Below are 26,354 nucleotides of genomic sequence, written 5' to 3'. Positions count from 1 at the left end.
TGCCGTCGTATTCATTGAGCCAATATCGTGACTTTCTCAATCCTCCGCGCACTTTAATGATTTCCTGCATGTACCTCTCTAATAATTCTGGTATTTCACTGTGATTTTCATGACTCATGCTGGAACTATGTAGGATTCAACTCATTGTCGAAGCGTCAGATCTCCAATGATGCCTGTAGGAAACAGTAGAAACACAAATTGTGGCAGCAATCAATTGAAATCCTTGGACAAATTGTGTCGACTCCATGAAGGCTTTTTCTTTCAGTAAAACATGAGAATTGTCAAGCTGAAAGGACGCAGGCACGAGTGTCGCGCGCTGACACGGAAACGTCATCCATAGGTACCACGCACTTCAAGCGTCGACGCTGAAGGCGAAGACGTTTATGGTCGTTCGTTTAATTACGTAAATCCTGTATTTTTATCGTGTTTTGGTCACGCATTCCGCATCTTATTTGTACCGCAACTATGTGCATTTGCACATAGTTGACTTTCCCTTTTTTGCATATAGTTGACTTTCCCTTTTAAAGTTTGACACTCTGGAAAGGATCCTGGCGTCGGACTTTTTTTATCTGCTTTCTACCACGAGGCATAGGCTCGAATGCCTGACGGCTTCATCGAAACGCATGTTCGAGTCTTCGTCGACGCACTCTGAGCGGTCGGCGGCTCTTCGTTCTCCTAACTCTCCTCCTCTCTACGATTATGCTGCTGATCACGATGATTTATTGACATTAACTTTGAAACGGGGCCGTTACAAATATTGATCTGTGCTGCTTGAGCTATTCAGGCATGCTATGCATGCATTTTTGCGTCTAACACTGGGCCTAGATCACCTTAACCTTTCGCTATGAAACCTTCTATATCTACCTTGTAGCGTTACCTACGCCTGTAATGAAGCGGGTCCTATCAACTTCTTCCGCTGACGTGTAACGCTTCATCCACTTTTTAATACAAGCGCTTCTGGAAGGTGTCCGTTGTCTACGGGTCTCGCTAAGTGGATGCCTTCGCATTTCTTTAGCATGTGTGGACGATAGCTGATACTAAGAAAAAAATGAGGTTTGTGAACGTTAGCGCAAGCCCCACTACTTTTACACACCGCCTCATACTTATTGCTGGCCGAAAGTGGTATGTTTCGTTAATGCTGCATTTCTATTGCGTGACAATGGGTCGAACACTACACCCGATTTATTCGCGCTACATTTAAAGCCTATATTTGTCATCGCGTAGCCACATGTATTCGCAAGTCCCTGTATATTTTTGGCATTGTATGGTGGTGGAGCTATGTCGTCCGCACATGAGCCCCGGGACATTCTGTTGATAGCGTGGCCAGTACGGATGTAGGATAAATGAAATCTTAATTACTGTTTTGCACACATCTTTCTAAGCGCTTAACATATAGCGTGAACAGTAATAGAGATAAAGGTATAACGACTGCGATGTACCGCCGTGCGCCGTATGCCTCCGAGATGAGGGCCTTCAGGACTTTTTAGTCGAGTGCTTTTAGGTGGTTCCAGGATATTTTTGGTGCGCCTTTGTGTGTGTGTGTTTTTTTTTTTTGCGAACGCTATGCACCCAGCCTTCATTGTACATATTAAGTTGTTTTTTTGCACAAGCTCACTCACCAGCCTTTCCGGTTTTCGGTACTTGTTCCATCTAAGGAGCACCCCTCCTTCATGTGATCCCGGCTTTTTGGCTTCTGTATGATCTCTAGACGCCTGCTTATGATCTTGTATAACTTATTTCCTTATTCCACAACTTACGTAGCTTCTTCTTTCCACTCCAACAGTTTTTTTCGTATTTTTTTTACTGCTCGATTACACCTACCAGTTCGTTCATTTCTGGCGTAGGCGACACAGGACTGCATTTTTGTGCATTGCCACGTTACCTGTTGATGACCTTTTTCTCCTTATTAACTGTCATAAGGTTCTGTTAATCGCACAGATACAGCGCTAGAGAGCTGTTGTAATCAGTATATACATCTACATCCTCCATTTGTGTATTCATATATTCCGCTAATACTTCCTGGCCCGATTTCCTGAACTAATTAACATCACATCTAACGTCAGTAAATATACTTTATTTTTGCCAATTTATTTTTATTCCTGCTATCACTACCTGTCCATGGGCAGGCTATTCCAAGCGACATCTTTATTCTTTATGACGGTAGCCCATAAATGGTCCTAAGATATCTTTGTTTACCCTTTGCCTCTTTATACCTCGCCTAATTAGCATGCCTACGTCTTTACCTAGTCATTAATTCATCCTTCTCATACAAAATTGTCGATAAGATCCGGCTGCTCTTAATCTAAACGTGTCTACCGGTTCAGGAGCACACGCGAATTTGGCTAAGATGTTCACAGCGGCGTATGCTATCCGCTGATTGTGTTCTTTCGCCAAGCTTCAATCTTAAGCAAAGGCAAAAGGATCTAAGGCGCGTGTAACACGAACCTTCTCGGCACTTGACGTGACGGCCTGCTGTTCTAACAATATGGCAGTTCGCTTTTGCTTTCTAAGTGGCTGGTACCGTGAAACTGGCGAAATGGGCGACGTGGTCCAAAAGAGTAGGGAGAACGCTGCGTCCCGCCATCGTAGTCCATCGTATTCAAACAGCGCCGACTACATAGTTGACCCTCCGCTTTCATGTGGGCCTTGGTTTTGCTGTGTGAACGAGGAAGGCTGCGAACTCGCCGCAGTAGCTTCGCTTGGAACGCTCATGTCCTTTGAGATTGCACTGATGTCTGTGCAAGCTCGAGGCCGCGCCGACCTACGACGCAATGAGAGAAGTATGACAGCGATAGGGTGATGATGACTGCCTAATACCACGGTTAAAGCACTGTTACACGTCGTGGTCAGAAAGACCAGTATTTTATAAAGGTGTATTCATTGCACAAGTTTTGAGCTGCCACATCGAATGATTTTTGCGGTATTCAGCCATAGAACAATATAATTGTATTATGAAATTTTTAATAGACGTCTCTGCGAGAATATTACATGAAATTGCATTCTCATTTGAATTGGATTATTTTGTTATATCCGGTCGCGTTATAACGACGTGCGTGTACTTAAAAAGGACGAGTGATTCAGTCCATCTTAGAAGAAAAATATAATCATGACTAAATTTGAGCACTATCGAAATAACGCATTTGATCATTTTAGGGCCGCTCGCAATTATTCGATGACCATTTGCAATCGATCGTAATTCATGACTGATGGCAATGAATTGGCTTTTGAGACCGTATGCTAATCTGTTGGTGTAACTTTATCCCAGAGTTATAAAGAGGTGTTCTTCCTGGAACCAGCAACCTGAGTCGGCAATGGGACGTTCGTGAAAGCCTTCCAGCATTGTCTTTGGAGTAGCAGAAGGTATGGACCACTACACGCAACTACAGCCATTTTTCCTAGCAGTCATTACAATAATTTAAACTCGTTCTGCAGAACAAGTAGCCGAGCAACATTTAGCTCGCCATAATATGGCGAGACGTGTGACAACGCAATTTTTTGGTGACGGTGATGAGATATGAATAAGGTTGCAGTCGATTTTATAGGCTCCTGTAAGCACACATTCAGTATAGGCTCTCAACAATATTGCATTTATTCGCCTAATAGTGCAGATAGGGTCCGATAGTTGCGACGTCCAAGAAAATGCTAGATTTGTTGTGCATGTTATACAAAACTTATTTGCCTTCCAGTGTTGGTACACATCCTCCTTTAAAGCCAGGAAACGTTTCAAATCGTAGTTAACGGTTGCTATACCAAACAACAAACTTTAAGCCGTGGCTATCGCCAATAATGCTCCAGCTTACGGGTGAAACTTGTTGACGGTGTAGTACTGGCTCAAATAATTTCAGGCGTACATGGTGGTTCAAAAAATTTCACGATTGTATGTTGCTTTTTTTGTATGTATCTCTTGTGTATTTTTTTTTAATGTTCACTATTCGCTCACTTCGTATCTAATTCGTATTGTATTTTATGCATGATGACGTCGGACTTGTCTTTGTTGACCTTTTCCTTTTTTGACAAAGAAGCCAGGTGGGCTGATCCCGTGAATAGTGCAGTCTACGGTGATATGTGGCAAATACACAATATTAGCACTGATTACATACATGATGTTAACTTTAACTAGTGTGCAACTAGCGCTTGTTCCTTGTAAACACTGGCAGAGCCACATTCCGCTCATCCTTTCCTGGCGCAAACCCTGCTTAGCCTAAGCAAACTCGTTCCACATAAGTGTGCAGTACAGCGGCTGCACCTCAGCATATGTGCATCTACGGCGGTGCATCCTTTACAGGGGTATCGTGCAATGGCGGCAATTTTCAAGGGGAGCTGGGCGTATGTCTCGTGCTTTCTACAGCGGAGCTATATATGTCTACCCTCCCATACATTTTTCAATGTCAGTGTCTCAAAAGTCTCGCGCCCTCTGTGAAGATGCAAAGCAAACCAAACCTGTAAGGAATGTGGTGACACCTGGGTAGCAGGAGGAAAGCTAAGAAGCCTCCCAATACTACATAATGATAGCCTCTATGGAGAGGCAGAGGAAAGCAGTAAGGCTTGTGCTGACACCTGGCGTGGCAAGATGACAGCTAAGAAACGGGTGGCGAGTAGCAAGATCGTGCCCGGAGCGCTGCCTGTAAGTAGCGGGCTGGACAGTAAGACGGGTGCCGCGAAGTGGAGAATGGCGGCGAACAGACGCAGGTACCACGATCAGTAAATTAGCGACTCTCTTGCGAATCGCAGGAGCCGCCGAAGACGCACTGGCAGACGACGCGCGCTACTTTGGCGCCATCTCGTAACCATCGTCGCTGCACTACGCTTTTCTCACGCTTTCGCCAAGCCCCATAATCTCCTTATTTTTATTGAATTTCTCCTTCCTTACTTTCAATTTCATGAAAAAAACTGCTGAAAATTTTTTTTCAATTTCCTACTCACGTCTTCCATCCCCTGCTGCGCCCCTTGGTCGCTCTTTCATCATTTGCTCGTCCGCTAGGTTACGCTGATGCTCGCTGAGCTGCCAACTAAACTTCTACTGAAGACGTAGTAAAGTATATATCTATGCAGACTGGTGCCGTGTCCTTTCTCCAGTATGCGGCTGCAGCGTTTCGCCATAATGAGTATACAGTGACAAGATACGGAATGTAAACAATCCCTTGCACTGGCAAATATAGCATAGCAGAGAATCCGAAATAGTGTTGTCGGATGGCCCCTGAGGGTAGGGCAAAGTTGCGACTATAGAACATTGCCTGTTGAAGCTACACTGTGTGTTGCTCATTGTTGCTCATTCGTGGGTTACGTGCACAGGATGTCAGCTGAGCTACTCTGCAATGTCGAAAGGGGTTAGCGACGGCACAGACACCATTGTTTGGCTCTCGATGCTCTTGAGCCGTTCCGCAACGTGCCCCCCCCGTAACAGAGGCAGTGAAGCGCAGACACTGTTGTTGAGCCCCGCCCCTGGCTGCCGCAATGCGGAAGGAGAATAGGAACAACTCGGCAGGCTTCAACGTGAGCCACAACCGCGAGCTGCTGCTGCTCTTGACCAAGGACGCTCCATTGGCTGATGGTGAGGACCTGCTTATTCAGAAAATGTGACAGTGCTCTATGCTGTTTGACTTTGTGGCCTGGCCGACCCTCTGTCGGACTTGGGAGTTGGAGGAGGCGAAATAAGCAGCTCTGTACGAGACGGTTGAGTACTTCTCAGCGAGGTGTTCTCATGGATCCAAGGCGGAAACGCGGGGTCTACGGCGCGCACACTGGCAGCCAGTGTTTTTCTCGGCAATAAGCCTTGCATTAACATTCGTGGTGAGTTTGCAGTCTGGCTTTCCGTTGCAGTTATCGCGAATGATAAAGCCGTGAAAGACTTGAAGTGTGAATGGGCGTGTGCTCTTCAAGAGGAAGGCTTAGCTCGTTAGCTCTAAATTTGGGGTCTGGGTGCACAGAAATCAATTGCTGTTGGGTACCACAGTAGCAAATTTAATAGTGTATGTTATATTTAAATACTGAGGTTAAATACAGGAACTGGGAAGCAGCTTTAATAAGGCTGTCAATTTAAAAAGAACTAAACTCAAGACTTCATAACTCTGCAGCTCAACAATGAAAACAATACCACAGTTAAGTGAACTGCAGCTGAAATACAAATAAAATGCGCATATCTAGTTTGTCATACAACCTCTGAAATATACCATTAAAGAGTACGACATATCAAATATAACTGCAATTTATGCTCTAACGGATCCAGTTTAAAGAGTTGTCACATATATTTGGTAGAGAGTTAGATACCTGATCTTCGTGCTTTTTCTATTACAGAATTTTGGTACTGGTAAATTGTCCCTAAATGAAGGCGGCTTACTAAAGTAATCACAACTAATGGTTTCCCTCAAATGCTACTAATTTCATTCAGATCAGTTCAACAGTGTTTTGTAAAAGCATATCTGCATTTTGACAGGGAAATTGTAGTTCTCTTTGAGCTAAAGCTTCCTCTTAAGAGAGAGAGCTAGACCAGAGCACACTGAGATTTCCACATTCATGCATCTCAGAAAGGACGAATTCTTGCTGGACAACCGCACTACAGCAAGCGAAATTTTTCTTTAGGCACATATTTAGCGCAATTGTTAATGACAGGTTTAACCGGGCCCTAAACGAATCTTCGGGCTTAATGCAACACAGAGCTGAACACACTCAAATCAATATTAGCTAGTCGTGGCACGCGAAATTGACTTTGGGTCACATTCCTGACTGGATTCCACGTGTTATGCAACCTGACGTGCATCTTGTTTTGCGAGTGTGCTGCAATAGCGACGGCATCTATTTGTATTCCTTAACAAGAGTATCCTGGCTATGTTTGGGTCGTACCGACAGTATTGGTATTTTGTGACTCGGGAGAGACAATTCACGAAGAGGCACGCTGCTTTTTCACCGCACGTTCACCTTTTAACAGTTTGCGGCTGTCGGCACCATCAGCGGGCATGAACTTCCGGGAAATAGCACGAAGGCAGTAGCCATTTTCGCAGTATTGCGTTTGGAGATCGAAAGGAAACGATGGTTGACCGCAATGGCTGTTATTTTGAGTCGGATGATAAGTACTTGTTTAATCAAAAGAGGTATTGTTACATGGGCTATATCCGTCCACTATATATCCTAAACCACTATATCCTAAAACCACTTGTGCTGAGAGCTGTTGGTCAGTGACGTTGAGGAATACCAGAGGCTGCTTCGACTGACAAGAGAGCACATTCAGTTGCTGTCGATTGTGGGACTTCGTATAGAAAGGTAGGACAGCGTGATGCGGCGAGCAATACCAGCGAAAACAAGGCCGCAGGTGACACTATGATACCTCGCTTTAGGCAAGGGTATCACGTGGGTGCTTTGTAGAGCATCCTAGGCCAAATCTACAGCATCCGACCACCAGAATCCGGATGCGAAAAATAGCTCGGCAATTTACGTCCGTGGGGGTCGCGTACGACGCGTGGACAGCATTAATCCGTCACGTACAGTCACGTGATGCGTCGCCCGTCGCGGAACGGACGGCACTTGGACCGTTGCTTGGATCCACCTTTAACGTGCACCTAAATGTTAAGTCCACGGGCGTTTTCGCATTTCGCCGCCATCGAAATGCCCCCGCCATGTTTGGGATTCGATCCCGCGACCTTGTGCTTAGCAGCCCAGCAGCTCAAACGCTGGGTCCCAGCCGTTTGTTTGCATGGAAGTGCCGTTAAGCTGGCCACTTAAAAAAAACGTCGGCGTAAATGAACCGAATGAATAAAAAATTACCTTTCAGGGGTCTTATTGAACGTGGCAATGTGAATGAAAATTTCCAACTTGTTGGCGGCCATGCATTGCTGCCCGCCTCAATGCCCACGCGGTGGCACTGCAATAGCTTAATAGATGCACAGCCACGTTGCCCATAGTAAAGTACACCAAGCAGAAAAATTATAAGCTTATAACCACTTGGCCATAAGAGGAAGGGTAAAGTGAGGAGTATTGAACGTTGAATTTTTCGCGAGCCCCAGTAAAATCGCTGATATCGGGATTATTTTCCACAGGGCGATGGTTGGGTCACTCGACAACGTGCGGAAACTCATTACGACAACGCAGGGACTTACCAAGCCGCTCGACAGCGTTGGAAAAGAGTCGGTAGGAGGATTTCCATATTGAAATTTGTGGGAAGTTTGTAGACGGTGAGACCTAAATGGTTTCCGTAGGTCATAGGGAAGAAACAATAGGGGAATCTTTTGTTTATTGCTCAAAATACCTTGGTTTTACGTAGTTGTTATGAGAATTTGCTATTCGTTACATGGGGATACTGGTAAAGTTGAAATTGTTCACAATCGTCCGATACCCGAACATGGCTATGGGACATACCTGCTTTTGAAATCGATGTTTATTGTCGGCTGGTGTGTTGCGATACAAAAAGGCATTTTTTAGTAAACACTAACGTTACATGCGAAAAGCGGAATAACCAGCTTCTAACGTCTATTATGAAAACTGACTTTCATTGCGTAAACAGAAATATCAAGGTGAAACTACTCTGCAGTACGTCGCCGTGTTTCTTCCGCTTCTTGAATGTTTATCCAATCTCAAGGATTTAAAAGCAGAATGCAAGGTTGCTTTCCTCTGCTTGTGACAACTCAGATGTCTAGATTAAATTATCAATTTTTTTGAAAGCGGATGACAAGAATATTAGTAAGCCGCATATATGCAATTCCAGAAGCACCGGGCTTAATATTAAGGAATAATAATTCGAGTAATCGCTCCTGAGGTCAAGATTGCGTGTGTGCGTTCTATCGAGCCTTTGCTGCACAGAATTGTCAAAGCTTAATCATGCCTGTGCACACGTGCAGCGAACATTTTTCTTCTCTCCTACTACTGATCTGTGAACACGCTTTTCATCTGCTCGATTGGTAGGGTAGCCTCTGCTCGATTGGTAGGGTAGCCGGCTGTCCCACACAAATTTGATGCTTGCAACGCTATGGGCAGTTTCGCCCCAAGAACGATGCAGTGACAGCAATTTTTTACACTTCAGGCAGAAGATCGTAATCAAAAAAGCAGTCAAAAGGACCTTTCTCTACAAAACAACCGCATGAGAGTGAATGTGTTGTAATAAAACGTAAGCTAATTTCGGACAACGTACTGTGGTTGTTGGCGGACCTGTTGCAGTGAAATGCATTTCTGCAGGACCTTTGCTGGGCCGCTGTACAACGTGCTTCCGCCAACAAGGCAATAGTCACAGCTTGCGCCGAAGCACGGGGACGTTGTGGAAACCGTTCATCGGTAAGACCGGCTTTTTTTCTGTTGGAGTCATCCTGTTTACACATTTGCACTACCTGTGTGCTTGTGTGCAAGAATGCACCGCCTGAGCTTTTTATGGCGAATTTTGACAGATTGCTCGGAAGAGCACTGGGACGCCTAGGGGCGACAATGATTGCTTAAAGTGGTACACCAGGGCGTCCCGGTACCCACAGGTTCGATTTGCCGATTCGCCATTAGTCTTCTACGGGACAAATTTAGGGAATTTACAAGGGTAAATCCTCGATTTTTTTGCAAAAATATGCACCTTTAGATTTTATCAAATATTGTTGCCATATACACTTTTGAAAATGTATTTTCTTGGACGTGAGTATGAAGCTTGCTGTCAAAAGCCTGCCTGTGAATGCTATCGTCAAAGCAGGGCCACAGAGGACGAGAATGTGAATTAGAAATGAATGCACTCGTTAGAAAGTTGATTACTCGATTTTTGAGAGCCGCAAGTGTACGACCGAGTCAGTAAAAGAATGTGCTGAAAGTGTGAAAAAAGTAAACGTGACGGGCCGATATAATATGCAATTTGTTTTCGTCATGTAGGAGTCGAAGTCTGATGTTTGACAAGTACCGGGTGCATAGTTGCTCTTGACGGTAACTATGTTAACTCTACTGTTAAGTTTACCAAATTCCCTGCTCATGCAGAAACGCCTACATAGAGCGAACGGGTGTATGAATTGCAAGCTTCAGGAGCATGCACTCAACGTTAAAAACGGGATAGGCTCGCATCTTGTTGTTTATTGTTGCAGGTGTCATTGTACCTCAATGCTCCAAGAAATATTGTATCGGCATAAGTCCCTACCTGCGAGGTTATCATGAAGCCTTTTTATATTCGTTGACGTGACTTTCTGCCAAACGTTTGTTCCTTGATCAGAAGGTGAAGTGACGTGTCTCCTGAAGTATTTGGCTTGGTGTCGTGGCAGTGTTTTTTTACTCGTCGTTTTTCAATATTAACCTTTAGTGTGGCAAGTCAGCGCCGTGTTCGTCTTTTCCTATATCTTGTCTGTGTTCTTGCGATGTTTAGTGCTCACACGTGTGCTGCGAAAACATCGAAAAAAAATGAAGTGGCGGAAGTTAACCATAGTTTGCAATTATTGATCACACTTCGTCTGTCGTGACGCAGTGCGGATGTGCAGACGTCGAACGTTGCAGCCGCTGGGCGAACTTCAAAGGCCCGGCGTGATAGGCTACCGGTTAAGGTGCTGTTGACTCGATTGCGCGTGCGCGGGCTCCAATGGCGCGAAGTAGATGACACCAACGTCGAATAATCTTTTTTCTTTTTGGTTTTACTCTACGCAACTAGATCCGCCAAAAAATACGATCGAGCGGTCGGACATTTGGAAGAGCAAAGTCCGCATTTGACAATACGCTTGACAAGTGTATTGCTCATCCCGCAGTCGAAACACGCAGAAGAGACTTATCACGAAGTTGCTTCCACCACAAATATTTAGTACCATTCCTGCAACGAAGGACGAATCGGCAGCAAATAGACAAATGGACCATTGGCCTCTTATTGGTAGAAATTCACACACACTAATAGTGGTATAGGAGACAAATAGTTGTTGTGTATTGGATCCTACTGGTATCGATACAAACGTGTTTGTCCTATAAGCGACAAATAGTGAAAGTAGTCTGTTGGCCATATATGTATATATTGCATGTATAACGAAAATGACTGCTATATTTGCACTAATGGCAATCTATTCCTATTAGTGAAGTCAGAATTCTTATAAAGCTTGCTATGTCTCGTTGCTTGTCTTACCTGGTGGTGTTTTATGCCTCGCTGCTTACCTTACCTGGTGTTTTGGCATTCAGGGTCCCTTCTAGCAAACCTGCCGATAGTAGCTATGCGCAAGGCAGATGCTATTTGTCATCACTCTGTCATAACGGGAAGGTGCTGGCTAAGCCGGCGTTGTCCTTAAAGACTGTCAACCTGCCTTAACGCGTCTTCTTTGAAAGGCGTTTTGCACGTGGATGTTCTTGTGCTGTGGCCCCTCATGTGCAGTTTTCGGTATGCATCCGCGTTCTGGTGTTCTTGGCGGCTCTTTATGCACTTCATGGGCAATCAAGCACTTCATGGGCCAATTCCAAAAAATACGATCGAGCGGTCGGACATTTTGGAGAGCAAAGTCCGCATTTAACAGTAGATTGGGTGCTCGTTGAAGGTTCCTTTGGGATAAACTTAACACAAAAAATGCACTAACCAGAAAGACCAGACGAGTAGTGTACTGTTGCACTCTACAATATCTCCATATAACGATCACGACTACACAAAGATATCGAAGTAGCTGAAACGTCGGCTCACATATCTTTGAGCTGTCATCTGCATGGTATAGAGAATTCCCAAAGACATGTCAGCTAGTGTGACTGTATTATCAGAAAGTGAACTGCTTTCTTTGCCGTGTGCGACGGTGTGTTGCTAGTTGTCTAAGGTGTTGAACAAATCTTTATCTTCGCAGTGTCCCGTGTGAGCCGCTCTACAACGTGCAGGGAAAGCCACGCTGCGACGATGGCGCAGACACCGGCTTGAAGTCGAAGCTTTTGGAGAGGTTCGTTGCACTTGTATTTCTGGCGCGCTTCGAATCTGAGAGGTTGCCCCTCTCAAACAGTGCAGTCAAGGAACCCGATAGTTGGAGCACGTATCAGCCTCCAGTTTCTGAAGGAGGCAGTTTGGTACCCATTTCTGATCTTGGCCACCGCGATGTGAGCTTTGCTCAGTGAAATGGGCTGAATCACATGAAAGCGATCGAATATTTATCCCTACGTGACAGTGCAAGTGGGCGCCTTGAAGATGCTAGAATATAAACCAAGGATGCTGTTAAATGTATTCCACCTTACCCCACTCCCTGTGCATATACCTGGGTTGATGATTCTTCGGCACACTATCAATATATTTGTGATAATAGGGACTTTGACAATCTAACGTATTTAACTTGCACGACGCCATTTAAAAGCTATCTGCGTGTGGTCACATTATTTGTTAACATAATGCCCTTCTCCATGCTCCGCCTGGCTGAGCACTTTCCTGTTTGTACATCTCTTAATGTTCATTCAAGACATGGAACATTGAGGGATTCTAGTAATTGTCGGAGTTATATAATTGCTGTCTGTGTTAAAAATTTCGCAAGCTTAAAAAGTATTATGGCAATTATACTTTAGCGTGCTCATATGAGAACACGATGTATCAATGCCACAAGCGTAAAAAAAACGCACGTGTCACTTCGCATAGCAGTACCCCGGATGTATTCAATGCAATGAATGCGCTGTACATCTGCACCTATGAAAATTCTGCATTGCACCTGGAAGCACTTTATGCGAGTCGTGCATAACTGTGCTGTCTGGTGAATATTAGACCTCTCTCCACGGCTTTCTTCCTAGCTTGGGCCTACTTCGGGACGTTTGCTAAAAACGTGGGGAAAGTGGTCATATATTCTCTTGCTGGCATCCACCGTCAAACAAAGCATGTTATCTCTTGCGCTTAGCCAAGTTTCAAACATCTTGATCTTAAGCTTACTCTTGGAAGTAGCCTGAAGTAATGTCCTTCAGTAAAATTACAAAGCGTTGAGATGGAACGTCACTTAGAAAAATCTGCACCGCTCTAACAAAGATCTTCGAAAGCTTCCTTTTAGCTCTTATTGGTTTCTGCAAGCAGTGCTCATCCGTTTCTGCTGTTATAATGTTCCTTGGGCGTTCCAGCGGGGCACTGCAAGACTTGAATTAAAGAGCCTAGATCGCACATTCCGTACAGTAAAACCAATTCCTCCATGTACCGAGAGTTGTGTGCGCCCCTATTTGTGTTGCAACGTTACCTTCGATTCAGGGAACAGCGTGCAGATAATGCACGAGTTTGTCGCATCGGTAAACGCGCGGAGGCGGGATGGCAGCGATACAGTGTGGGCATTGCCGACAACTGCGCTTTACGTACTGTGCTTAGCAGTAGAGGCGACAGGTTGTTTTGAACTGCTGCATAATATTTTACTGTATTTTACAATGAACGCATTCCCTTCCATCCCAGTCTACTTTTAGGACATAAACCACTTGTAGGAGCTTCATCTGTTTTTAGTTTTTTGAAAGACGCAGCGATCCTAAACGAAATATCACAGAACTACTAATTCTAAAAATTCTTACCCAGTTTTTTCAGGTATCTTATAATGCACCTCACCTAATTTCTCAGTCCTGAGAAGGCTGATGTCTTCATTTGATTTGTTGGGCTCCTCAGGGTCCTTGTCCGGACAAGGACCTTCGCTGAGGATACCCAATTTTCGAAATAAATTATACCATGTTTTTGGCGCGTGATAGCTTGAGTTGCTTATGCGCCATAAAACCCAATACAATACAATGCATCCGTCCACTTACTGTGGAGCGTTGCATGCCGAGAGGCATGACCCAACAAGTGAGAAATTATCAGCAAATTATGAACTAGAAAATGCTGAATTAGAAAATTAAACTACGGGGTATTACGTGTCAAAACCACTTTCTTATTATGAGGCACGCCGTAGTGGAGGACTCCGGAAATTTCGGCCACCTGGGGTTGGTTAACGTGCACCTAAAGCTAAGTACACGGCTGTTCTCGCATTTCGCCCCCATGAAATACGGCCGCTGTGGCCGCGACTCCGACCACGGGCTCAGCAGCGCAACACCGTAGCCGCTGAGCAATCACGGCGAGTCAGAAACTGCTTCGCTATAGTCACAGAACGATTTAGGAGTACGGTATCATTCATTTCGTCATTCGAAAGAAATAGCAATAGTGTTTATAAATCGTGCAAAATGTGTGAAAACTTGACACAACAACCAGAAATGGACAAGTGGGAAATAAGGGGGGGGGGGGGGGTCCTTTGACTCTGTTGTGGAAATTCCGCTATACTGCAAAGAACTTCCCTAGACTGCAAAATGTCCAACTTGTCCAACGTGACCAACTTGTTTAACAAGGGCTATGCCGCCCATCGTGGGCATTTGTAGGGAACCTAGGCTGGGCCACTCAAGACAACGTGCGGGAGAGGCAGTCACCCCATCCCCGCATCAAGGGGAGGTATATTCTCGGCAATGGGAATAGTTGCATGGTCGGTGCGGCAAGCCTTCAACTGCCGAGTCTTCCTTTTTGATCGTGACAGCGATCATGGGACAGTAAATAGGTTTAACTGGCTGCCTGTGTCCCTAGGCTATGAGATGCACACCGATAAGCCTTTTCTCCACTCTAAAAATTCAGCTATATGAGCTGCATCCAGCTTTATCATTACGGTGATAATGCACATTGTTGGCAGGAATTTTAACCGAACAAATAGAATAAACCTGTGCTAATGTAACAGTAGATAATTCTTAGAGGATACTGCGCTGAATGCTACGTCTGCTCAATGTCCTTGGACAATATTGCATAGGCTCATGCGGTTTGTAAATTTTGGTGGAAGAGACAAAAAATAAGCTTATGCTCACGTAACATTACCTAAGAAAACATGGCGTATAAACTCAGAAGATCAATTTTTTTATTGCCTTGCATGTTCGGCCACATGCTTGTTTAGCCACAATCGATGAATTACAGGCTTGATTTTCACTTTTTTTTACAATTCTGTCCTGTGAACCACGCACTGCTGGTGCTTGTCTTGTTTCGACTTGGCAGGAGTGCGTAAGATGCAGACCTAGCATCTTCAAATTTTAGGCTTCACTTGCTGCCCTGAGTGAACGTAAAAGTTTAAGTTTTATTTTCAGCTTGAGCCTGCCATGCGACGTTCGTGGAGGCCCTCCTGCATGTTGACCCCTATGAGCAATCTTGGTCAGGGCCTTTTGGGTGAGTTGAGTGCCGAGTTTCGAACCAAAACTAGAACTATGGTGCGACAATTTCAGAGTGAACACCAAAGGAAGGAAATCTGTTTTTTGTTTATGTTGGCCACCTGCCTTAGAGCTCTTCATCCATGAAGTGCCAGCATTTGTGGGTAAAATTTGCTTGATGTAGAAATCACTGTACCGGGCGTTTTCAACATGTCGCGAGCACAATCCGGTTCAAACCAATTGGAACCATTCTTGTTTGGGGATCCAAACGGAAATAAACCGCTTTCTATGAACAGCTTAGGGTAGATGATACTTCAGTTGGATGCGATAGGTAAAATACGAAGAAGCTAAGATGAAGTCAGGGTGATCTCTCGTTAACACGTTTTCTTAACCGTAATGAATAGGTTTTGGTAAGTGTCACTTTGAGTTTCATAGATAACTACGATGAAACTACCATTAACGAAGCCCAATAAGCTTGTCTTCTGTTGTTAACACAGGGATCACGGGCTTAGTCATCAAGCTTAATGTTCATCCATGTGTTACCGTTGCCACAAAATGACATCGACCAGACTTCTAATTTAGTGCTCTTAATCGAGAAGCGTACTTCACATTGCACCTTGCGCCTTTAGAGCTTTCATGCATACTTGTGCTCATGGATGTCAAGTGCATGCTACTAACTTTTGTGCGTCACGCGGCTCTTGTGGCAGGAGGGGTTGTCCATGATACACGTGGGCCGCCACCATGACACCGCTGTGGAACAGCACTATGGGACTGCCGGAATGCATCCTGCATCGGCTTCCGGTTGAAGAGCGCTAGGCCTGCACCGGTTGGTGGCGTTACTTGCTTTCATGTACCTCCTCATGTTGAGGGTGATCGTCACTACTGGCCACAATTTCGGGCTAGATGGCAATGAACACAATGCTGCGCGATAGGTATTGTTTTCTTGCGTGTAAGTTGCTGTTGCTCTGTTTTGTTCATAGGCTGCATGGGATGCAGCCTGCCACACTGCACAGTTCATAGGCTTCATTGGATGCAGCCTATGAACTGTGCAGTGTGGCAAGTGTTATATACCAAGGACGTTGAGGCTGGCGTGTGCTCCAAAAACACAAGTAGTCGTAGAAGTCTGCCAGAACTTCATAGTTCGAGCACGGTGTTCTAACTATACGCGGCGCACCTGCCGTGGTTGCTCAGTGGCTATGGCTTTGGGCTGCTGAGCACGAGGTCGCGTGATCGAATCCCGGCCACGGCGGCCGCATTTCGATGGCGGTGAAATGCGAAAACACCCGTGCACTTAGATTTAGGTGCACGTTCAAGAACCCCAGGTGGTCGAAATTTCCGGAGTCCCCCACTACGGCATGCCTCATAATCAGAAAGTGGTTTTGGCACGTAACACCCCCCCAATGGAAAGTTAACTATACGCGGGGCCTAGTAAAGCGGACGCGACATCGTGGTTACGTCAATTTTTGGTACCCTGAAAAGATTTGGCACGCCGTGTAAGGCCTGTAATGACATCGCACAGGCGCCTATACGCTACCCGTAAAGAGCCACGCCAATACAATCCCCTCAGGTCTGAGCACTGGTGTTTTCTACTCTTAATATTTAAGTCTGAAAGATTTGATATGAAGAATGCATGCGCTGCGTATGTCCTGTTTCATGATTGTTTGTAGGCTGTCCTTCTCAGAATTATGAGGAATAATTTTGTCAGAAACGTAAGACCTGGTATGAGCCACTTTAGTGATTGATTAGTGTAGCAATACAACCCGCCTATACGGCCTGGATAAAGATATAGCATGCATATAACTCAATGTATCACCACCCAAGCACTCCGTAGAAGAGGGTTAACCAGCGAAGCTGAAACGGGCGGCCCCGGTGTTTATAACTGTGTTAATCCCGACGGTTCATTAAACGACGGCTTGGTAGGGTGCCGGATCCTCGGCTAGCATTTGCTGATTGCGCTCGGCTGCATGAGCGCGTTCTTCCTGGGCGGCAGCATGGGCACGGCATAGGCGAGCTCGTTCCCGGTTCTGCTCGCAGCGTTGCTGATGGAAAGCTGCCGGCTCCTCAGGAGAGCGTGTGACGCACGGCCTACCCATTTCGGGGCCGGAGATAAACTGCTGCGCGCGCTCTCAGCTACGACTGAGAGCAACGACGTCACCATTGGCGCCGCCAATCGGCTAGCCATACACAGCTTCCCTGTAATATGTGAAGCGCCCCACCGACGGCGACGACTGCGACCGCAAAAATTCGCTGGGAGCATCCATATAGTTAGTGGCTGTCGCAATAAAAGCTGTGGAAGATGACCTCCCAAGTTTAGGTGTCTATACAAGCTAGGGTGCCCTGGTAAAAAAAAGAAAAACATACAGGCACAACATTGCGAATTCAGAGCACAGGAGAGCGCGGGAGTAGTTGACTTTGAGAGGTGTAGTGTGTGTCGGCCAGGCAGCGTTCTCGCAGTCGCATGTTACAGCTCGTGCGAACTGCAGCTTTGAGTTACTGCATCACCAGCATCGCAACCTTCTGTATTTCACAGTAATGAGGGAGAAATAATTCGCAAGCTATCATTAAAAACGAAAAGCTCCTTTGCAAAATTATTTCTATGAAATAATTGTTTCAGGTAAGCAAAGCCTTGTGCGTTACAATTACATCTATCATTTGCCTGCTGAAATCCGTTTTATTTTGTAAGTTACAACTAGCTGCGTCCGTGTTCCAAGCGCATGCAAACTAGTGACACATGTTCGCGTTCAAAAGTTTTTTTTTTGTCATGAAGTAGAAGACTGTGATAAAATTTCTTTGAATCTATTCCTACAGGACCCAATTTTGAGTCGCTTCACAACGTGCTGTAAAGGACGGCGGAGGTGCGCAAAGGTGTGTTGCGTTTTGTGAAAAGTGTTAGCCCCATTCCAATGCACCTGTTGAATGTAATCTGCACCAGATTTTATGAGTTCGAACAAGATTTTGTTACCTAGGCTGGTTGCTGCAGAATGCCGCCCACCACCCCGGTTATATGTTCTTATCTATTTCGCAGAAATTTTCGTGTACATTATAAAGAGGTGCAAGTTACAATTAAGTACATAAATCACTTCCAGGAGCAGTCCAAGGCGGTGTCATCAGTGACAGTGAGAAGCTAATGATGCATTCGCGGTTCACTAGCACAACGAAAAGCATTGAAGTTCTATCGTAAAATCCATAACTGAAATGACGTTTTTGAAATACATAGAAATGTGTGGCCACTGACTGTGTTCTGAAATGTGAAACAGGCTGCAAAGGTGTTTTTGCGGCACAGGTGAAATAAGTTATTCCATTCGCAAATTTGTGACCATGACAAACCTTCGGCAGTCGTCTTGGGTTGCTTGAAATGCATTAGCCATACAATCTGCTATTGAGGTTGCATTCAATTTCTTTCATAAAAGCACTGTTGCGTTTTTAAAAAGGTGCAGATATACTCCACGAAACCATTCCCGTGAATTGCTACACCCTCAGTAGCGTTGCCAATGAATCAAGTGTGCAGTAAGTTTCTAATAAAGTCGATTGGCATTTGCGTTCCACATAAATTAAACGAGACGTCCACGTCATTGAGGTGTAGATTGTAAAGCCACCACAGTTGAGACGATGAAGTTTTTTGCACGCGACATGTAGGTGCCCCAAACTGCTGCATTCTTGGTGTGCAAATGAGTCGGGCGAAAACAGGTAACGTTCTAAAAGAGCATGAAAAGTAATGAACGCGCTGGTCAACTTAATGTTTGCATCACCTAGGATATCGTAAACTCGAAGCGCATTTTTAAAAGTAGAGTACTGTGCAGTACCAACGGCATTCAGTGCTTCACTGCGTGCTACTTGTTTCTCATAAATGACTTCTACAGGAAAGTAGCTCAACCACGTCTGGGTCGTCTCCATGACAGTGCTGTTGGCCGTCTACAAACTGCGCCGTGCTCGGATTCCTCGGTGAGGAGGGTCGGGATTTCACTGCTACGTGGCGTTCATGTAACTGAATTTCATACTTAGCCTGCAGCACTGGAAAACCTACGCAAGCAGTGTGGGCACAGTAGTTTACACACGTTTTCTAGTGCACGTTTTAATGTGCAGCGATTTCTTCGAAATAACTTAGTTGCAACCACATCTCGTAGATACTATTGTTCCGTGAAATCGCGTATGGTTTGTTCATCTTTGCGTTTAAGCTGTAGGATTTAGTGTTTTGATATAAAGCTTTGAGGCTGTGCCTGCTGATACCATAAATTTGTCAACGCACTCATTTGGTGGTAAAATGCCTGAGATATTTCGTGACAGATTACATGAAGCGTTTTTCGTTTCATATGTGACGCAATTTTCGTTGCAAGGGCGAGCAGTGAGTGAGTGACTTTTCTAGCATTGCATACCATGTGTAAACTGTACTATAGCATGTATTCACTTTCTGATGTTCAGTCGTATATGGATGTTTGGCCAATGGCCACGAACAAGGCTGCGATTGTGAAAGACACTGTAGAGCAAAAAGCTGAGTAAATGTTGTCAGCTGAGTAAGAGTCCTCAGGAAGTCTCAAAAAGTTCGTCTTAATGAGATAGTATGCCCTAATGTTGAAAGCGTGATATGTGCAGGCGAGTACGTAATAAAGTGGGTGTTCGAAAAGTTCCAGAGATAAATTCTTCCGGCAAAAAACAGCATTTGTCGATGGCAGGCCGCCCAAGTTTTAGTTTTTTCATCGAGCCGATTGTACCACCGCAGAACATATTCAGGGTCGTTTATTATTTTTTGACAATGCAAACCTTTTAAAACGTGGCGTTCGTGCAGAGGAGTTCCCAGGCGAGCTGGAAGTAGTTCGTTAGCAGCATTTGTTTAAATGGTGAAATTGCAGGCAGTCACATTTTAATGCCACCTCACTTTTTTCAGAATTCTCGACAGTGGCTCCCGATTCAAGATGTTATTAAATTACGAAGGTAAATCCTGGCAATATAAGAACCTTGCGCCGTGAGAGCGCAGAAAAGGTGGCCCCGCTATGATACCATTCTGAAACGCCCCGTGAGGAAAAGCGCGAGAAAGTTTGAAGCCGAACAGTCACGGCATCTGCTGGCACGACGCGCTTTGCCTGGCAAGCACGCGCGGCTGTGTGTCGGGGCAGGATTTTCTGCGGCATGCGATCATTCAAGCTTCATCCCTGCCTCTTCTTTACTGAGGTCAGGGGCCCCTATTTGAGCCTGCCTGTGTGGTGTGCCTGGCATTGCTATGGAAAGCTCTCGTCACATGGGCATACCTAGCGCCATGGAGAGGCATATATGACGACTGTATCCATGGCTTTGCTGCTTTGGTGGGCCTCAGAAGTAAAGAGCACATTGCCTGAGCGGTTAAGAAACTGACAACCCTCGTGGCTTCCTTCTACAAAAGAGTGAACGGGGATTTTGCACAGTCAGAAATTGTAGTGAATTGTTCCGTTCCCGTTAAGGGACCGCAGATAGCATGTGGTGCGTACTTTATATTGTTGCGTTGTCGTGACGAAGTACCGCAGTGACGCATTGCATGTCACGCGACCAAGTTTCATTGGGTGAACTCGTGCCCATCAAAACACGCGACACTCAGCACAATGCCAGCGGCGAGTACAGTCGTCGGTCCTCGAAATCTGATCTGTGGTTCAGAGTCATCGGCTATTTATTTTTGACTCGCGCAAGGTTGTAGCGGAAACTCTGATGATCGCGCAAGGTCTAGATACTAAAGCTATTTTGCTTCGCGCATGCAATCTGATTAGATAACATTTGGCTGCAATAAAGAAGACAAAAAGCCAACAATATTCAGATAGATACACGCGCTCCTATGCCGAGCAATAACGTTTCGCAATTGTTAGCCGGTGGTAAGCGGTCAATGTAAAATGATAAGACAAGTAGATGTAACGAAGGACTAGAAAAATCTCGAAATACATGTGCAAGGCAGTAGTAGTAGGGCATTGGTAACTGCCACAACAGAGATACCGGCTACCCTTTCAAGATAACCTATTTTCACAGGATGGCTGTTGGGCCGCTCAACGACGTGCAGAAAACTAGGAAGAGTAAGCAGCGTTCACACGAGTCCACCTTATGACGTCGACGTCTTTCGAGGAGCTCGAAGGGACACTACGCTTCCTGCTCTGCTTCCAAATAAAGGTTCGGATGGGGGGCTTCCTTTCGTGCTTGCAGTGCACGTGATCACATTTCTTATGCTACTGCATGCAGAAATACTGCGTTTGTTTATACGCACACCGTAACATCTTGCTGTCCTGCTTATATTGCGCTTGATGGCTCCTTTGTCAATTTAGATGGTTCGCAATTTTTACGCGTAGGTGTAAAATTACGAAATCCCTCGGGCTCCTCAAAGTGGTGCTCACGAAATGCGTCGAGAACTGTCAGAAGTGACTGGTAGAACAGCTGACTCTGCTGCGTGACGTTTGTTCACCTTTGGAGGAAGTCAAGCGGGTGTTCCTGTCCTGCTGTTCACAGAAGTACTAGGCATCCCATTACTCCAGTTTAGCTTCCGCTCACATCATCTACGCGCGCAAACGTTTCTCATATGGTGTCTAATTGTGTTTCCTTAATTTTGGCGCGCGTTTTGGTACTCTTTAAATACCAGTGGTTATTCCCTGCTCATATGCATAGCTCACATTGAGCGCGACAGTACGTCACTATACGACAGGCATGTCAAGATAACCTCACTGGTGTGTTCAGCCATAGTATACATGTCCAAAATCACGAATGTCCAAAATCTTGGTTGGCTGGCGCCTGATCTTACAAAACTACCCCAGCAGCGTGATATTCTCGGCAGTTAGAATGGTTTGACCGTGGGGTAGGCGTTCTCCTGCAAGGTTTCTCTACTTATTTGACAGCAGCTCGGGACAGTGGGTTGTTGGCACTCTGATACAAAAGCACGCATGCCATGGTTCCAGGAATGCTTTAGGCGGTGGATGCCGAGGATTTCTGGTAGCTTTATTAAATTTTCATATCGTACGTAGCCGCATAGCAGTTCGGCGGGCAGCTGGTTAATTTATTGACAAAGGTAGACCACAAGGCAAATACTTCGAGAGCGTTTTCGGGAGCGTTTACTGTGCCACAGTCGGCCAAATATGAGAATGTACTGCGAAATACACAAGCTTGCGCTGGTTCTGTCAGTGTTAGGGTTTCATTGGAAATAAAACTTAATGAAACCCTTGCAAGGTGCACCACTGTGGTGATTATCATTACAAAACGCGTCCATCACCCAAATCTGTTCGCGTTTATTGTGATGCGTCATTATTTCGTGCTGGCTCATCAAATATTCGCCTACAGCGATTCCAGTGACGCATGGGCTCTGCATGATCTTTCTTCTACATAAAATGTGACAACTTCATTGTTTCTTGCTCAGTTTTCTGCCTGTGTTGCATTCCAGTTCTATGACCGGTTTCTAGACAAAGGCGATGGCGCGTACAGTGGAACATGAGAACCATGCTGGGGCAACGGCACGCGTGCTACTGGCAAAAGCAGCATGCAGTGCACTGGCGCATGCTACTGGCGAAAGCAGCATTGGACGCTGCTACTGGCGAAAGCAGCATTGCAGTCGTGCTACTGGCAAAAGCAGCATGCAGTGCACTGGCGCATGCTACTGGCGAAAGCAGCATTGGACGCTGCTACTGGCGAAAGCAGCATTGGACGCTGCTACTGGCGAAAGCAGCATTGCACGCGTGCTACTGGCAAAAGCAGCATGCAGTGCACTGACGCATGCTACTGGCGAAAACAGCATTGGACGCTGCTACTGGCGAAAGCAGCATTGGACGCTACTACTGGCGAAAGCAGCATTGGACGCTGCTACTGGCGAAAGCAGCATTGGACGCTGCTACTGGCGAAAGCAGCATTGCGCGCGTGCTACTGGCGAAAGCAGCATGCAGTGCACTGGCACATGCTACTGGCGAAAGCAGCATTGGACGCTGCTACTGGCGAAAGCAGCATTGGACGCTGCTACTGGCGAAAGCAGCATTGGACGCTGCTACTGGCGAAAGCAGCATTGGACGCTGCTACTGGCGAAAGCAGCATTGCACGCGTGCTACTGGCAAAAGCAGCATGCAGTGCACTGACGCATGCTACTGGCGAAAACAGCATTGGACGCTGCTACTGGCGAAAGCAGCATTGGACGCTGCTACTGGTGAAAGCAGCATTGGACGCTGCTACTGGCGAAAGCAGCATTGCACGTGTGCTACTGGCGAAAACAGCATGCAGTGCACTGGCGCATGCTACTGGCGAAAGCAGCATTGCACGCGTGCTACTGGCGAAAGCAGCATGCAGTGCACTGGCGCATGCTACTGGCGAAAGCAGCATTGCACGCGTGCTACTGGCGAAAGCAGCAAGAGCTTCTCGCTATGAATTGGGCCCGCCGCGCCTTTCAGGGGCAGCAGACCAGAATGTTGTCAATTGTGTGCATGTATTCTTTACTGTAAAACAGTTACCTAACGCGAAAAGAAGGTACCCCACACAGCAAATGTGCCCCAAAGTGTGCATCGCTTAATTATGCGAGTAACTGCAGTCTATTTTCACAGGATCATTGCTGGGCCTCTTAACAACGTGCAGAAATAACCGTAGTGAAGGTGAAGACAACGGTGGGCCATTTACGTGTGCTTAAAAGGTTTGTTGCAAACGTATTTGGGTGATTCTGGGATCTCCATTTTGCAATATCCAAATTGCCACTTTGGCCAGTGGGCCTACTGACCGTCTTCTGCGTAGAAATGGTGCATAATCGAAGGCTTTGCCGATGGATGTGTGCAGCTAATAAGATTGTACTGCTAGGCCAAAGATAGTGTGAGAGGTTAAGCACTCCATGACTTCCCGTGAATTATGTTGTACATTACTTCCCCCAATTATGGTTGTGGTCACCAGCTGGCACCAGGGCTGATTTGACGCATGGTCAGAAGTGGCCATACTTCATCGGGGAGTGGTCCACTACTCCCAGCTGCCGGGACTTTTGTTGGGTCGTAGTTTTTTAAGGTGGAATTCGCGGAGACCTCCCACAAGGTCGGTTTATTTGATGGATAGGCCACACAGGTGTTTACAAATGAGGCCGCCTGGGTTCCTGTTAATTTCACACGTAGTGTGGTGGGAGTAATGCATGTGTTTGCGCTTTCTGAATGAATGAGGTGTCCCTTAAAAGGGTGTAGAATCGTGTGTCGAGAAGTGTTCATGCCTTTCCCGTAAAACTTCAAAATACACAGCCTTTCATTTCGTTGCATTTCGCTCTCTTTCTCGGGTTGTCTTTGGCCGCACAAAGCATCGGAGGCCTCGGATTCCCTGTGTGCGAGAGCTGATGTGCTGCTAAAATTTTCCCACGCCTAGAATCGTATGACCTAGACGTTCGTATAATGCGGTAAGCAGACATGTGCAGTCGCGTGCAATGTGATTTGCAACACCCTTGTTCGTGGTCGAAGGGGCTCCAGGGTGGTTTAGTAAATACCACTAATTGAAGCTTTGTTTATATCTGGAACTTGTCTGCGGAGCCGTACCATGGGCACAGATCATATTGCACGTAACTGGTGGAGCTTCGTGCGTACGCATAAAGGCACGGCATCATTTTTCTCTAAAAGTACCTTAGTTCGGATTATCACGTGACTGTCGTTATGACTAGCATTATCATCAGCAATTGCACGCCTTTAGCTCGGTAGCTGACGGGCCTCTGTATAGTAGTAGGTTTTTATAGCGAGTCTGCTTTATATTTTATGTTCGTTTTTGACCTCCCTCTTGGACTATTTTCTGGTCAAATATTATTTAGGACAGGGTCTACCACCATGGGGTGATGTCCCTTGGATGAATGTAGTGTCTGTTGAATTTGGGGTAGGTTAGCGGTTTCGTATCCCACTTTGCTCGGTTTCGTCGACCCTGACGAGACCCTGACTTCGTATTTGCGCCTGATCGTAGGTGCCTATTCTGCCTTCTAGTGAGTTAAAGAATTTTGTTAATATAAACGTGCCTTCATACTTAATACACATGTATATAAATATCGGATCTATAAGATATGTTCGTGAAATTGTGATTAAAATGTTTGTCTGTAGACGTTATACTGTTGCAGCAGCGTTATAGAAAAATCAAAGATGTGCAGGTGGCCTCTCGAGAGCTGTTAACTAGTACGAATGTATTCTGATCAAGTTTGCCGACTTCCTTAGCGGTGTCCGACAGTGGCGGTGCTGGCTGTTGATGAGATTTCTCTCCACAGGATCCTTGTTTGGGCCGCTCTGCAACGTGCACGAGCGTCTGCGCTGTAACGACGGTGACGCAGACACCGGTGCGCAGTGAACGTTCTAGGAGAGGTTCGTTGCATTGATACTTACGGTGAGCTTTCACTTTGCGGGGCCCTTATTGTTGCTGTCATATTGAGTAAGAGTGGCTGCTCTTGCGAAAAAAGGGGGTTGAAGCCATCAAAATGCCGAACGCCACTGGGCCACTAGTTCCCGAAGGAGGCAATTTGTACGACTTCAGTTCGTTTTTTTACAACCACGGCGCGGAGCGTAGTTTGGTTGGTGAAACGGGCCCAGCCACATGAAAACCATGGATGATTTTATACCCTCTACCGGCACTTCAGTGTCGCAATGGCAGTCAAGTGGACGCTTTACAATTTTGTGCAGCAGATGGACCGAGGATAGTGCGAAATGTCTTTCACATATAACTTTCTGCGCATCAGGTGCATATTTCTGATGCATTCGCAACTCACCATCGCGGTCAGGGTGGATGTTTGGTATGAGAGAGAAGTGTCAGCAATTAGATCAAGATTTCGGACAATATGCATTTCATTACGGCACTGCGCCTTGCAAAGCACCTATGTGCTCTCACATTTCATGTTGCTGACATCGGGCTCTTATGCGTGATCTGCCTGCTTGAATTCCTTTCTACGTGCACTCTTCTGCTAATAGTAATTGGGCACTGTGATGTGCCACAACATGAGTGATTCACCCGATTGTTTGAGCCTCGTATGTTTAAATCTGTTTTACGCAAACAGTAACTCTCACTATCGCGGTAATACTCGTATGAAATCCTTGAGCAAGTTGCACCGACTCCATGGAGGCCTCATTGAGTAATTGTGAAACAGGAAAAAATGGGATGGGATTGACACTGTCTTCGTTCGGCAACATAATGCGTAAATGCTACAAGTCATCAGCTAAAGCATTTTTAGAAAGCCTAATGCGGTCTTCTTGGCGTAGAAATACCTGAAATATTTTAAAACCAATCAATGCACTGTGTCTGCTTCCCCCAAAAAAGAACTATGGTCCTTCCACTAAACACGAGAGTACAGTTTATTTGCATCCGTACATGTCGTGTGGTCGGATGATTTTGAATTCTAC

At 45.8% G+C, this 26,354-nt stretch overlaps 1 protein-coding gene across 1 annotated transcript in view; it reads left to right on the top strand.

The window, feature by feature from the left end:
- The window catches only part of LOC142564533 (uncharacterized), a 103,704-nt gene that overhangs the window by 55,962 nt on the left and 21,388 nt on the right, over positions 1-26,354 (top strand). Inside the window, exons 19-29 of the transcript XR_012824594.1 lie at positions 3,266-3,360; positions 5,293-5,551; positions 8,031-8,121; positions 9,145-9,258; positions 11,745-11,834; positions 14,989-15,067; positions 15,756-15,874; positions 17,857-18,990; positions 21,034-21,171; positions 23,568-23,653; positions 25,232-25,325. The gene's annotated coding sequence lies outside the window, so the exon portion shown is untranslated. The remainder of the gene's footprint in view (positions 1-3,265; positions 3,361-5,292; positions 5,552-8,030; positions 8,122-9,144; positions 9,259-11,744; positions 11,835-14,988; positions 15,068-15,755; positions 15,875-17,856; positions 18,991-21,033; positions 21,172-23,567; positions 23,654-25,231; positions 25,326-26,354) is intronic.

This window comes from Dermacentor variabilis, chromosome 11 (assembly GCF_050947875.1).
Source record: "Dermacentor variabilis isolate Ectoservices chromosome 11, ASM5094787v1, whole genome shotgun sequence".
Classification (NCBI taxonomy): Eukaryota; Metazoa; Arthropoda; class Arachnida; order Ixodida; family Ixodidae; genus Dermacentor; species Dermacentor variabilis.
The sequence above is the reverse complement of the archived record's forward strand: the minus strand, read 5'-3'. Positions and strand labels throughout refer to the sequence as shown.